Genomic DNA, 875 nt, shown 5'->3' with positions numbered 1-875 from the left:
TTCAGATATAAGTACAGCATTAACTGTATAGGGACGCATGAGAGATGCGTAAAGAAATCCAGCTTCCTGGGTTTTTAAACATGTTTGACAGTGAGCAAACTTATTTTTGTAGCAATTTACTGTATTTTGGGATGGAACTTGAACACTTGACTACTTATGTTTACAAAAACTGTTTGCACAAACCTAGGGTTTTAAAACCCTGGCATAATTTTTCTGCCAAGCAGAATATTTTATTATTTTATAATATTTTTAATTATATTAACATAATAAACTTTATTGTGAAAGTTTTTAAAAAAAAAGGCATCTCTGCTTTTAGTTTTAAAGGCTCTGGTACCTATCCTGTTGACAAACTTTAACTGCTAATTGAGTATGTAAGTGTAGAGGGGTCTCCATGTGGTCCTGCTCTTTGCCCTACTGAACTAAGCCTGTTTTAGTGCTAGTCCAGCAGACAGAGGATTCCTGCCCCCAAAAGCCTAAAATAGAAAGATGCAAGTAGAAAAGGTACTCAGGATGAATCTGCCCAGGAATCTAGCTCTCTTCTAAATCCATGAAAGCAGGAACAGTGTGTTAAGCCTACAGCGGTTCATACTTTTTGAAAGAGTGAATCAAACCCTTGGCTGAGCTAATTGCACCAACTCTGGCTTGCCTTATTTCCATTAAGAGCTACAAGGCTCTAAGCAAGAAGAGGTTGCTGTCCGACATAACCAAACCACATGAATGTCAGGGGGGAAAAATAAAACTGTCCAGAAATGCCATTCACACACTTTAAAAGTCCGTGAACACTGTATCATTATGATGCACTAGGGGAAGGAAAGCTTAGTTAGTTCTTTTGAATTGGCATACACAAAATGGCAAAGGTGCAGACATCTTTAGAC

This window comes from Cariama cristata, unplaced genomic scaffold (assembly GCF_000690535.1).
Source record: "Cariama cristata isolate BGI_N322 unplaced genomic scaffold, ASM69053v1 scaffold11124, whole genome shotgun sequence".
NCBI lineage: Eukaryota > Metazoa > Chordata > Aves > Cariamiformes > Cariamidae > Cariama > Cariama cristata.
The sequence above is the reverse complement of the archived record's forward strand: the minus strand, read 5'-3'. Positions refer to the sequence as shown.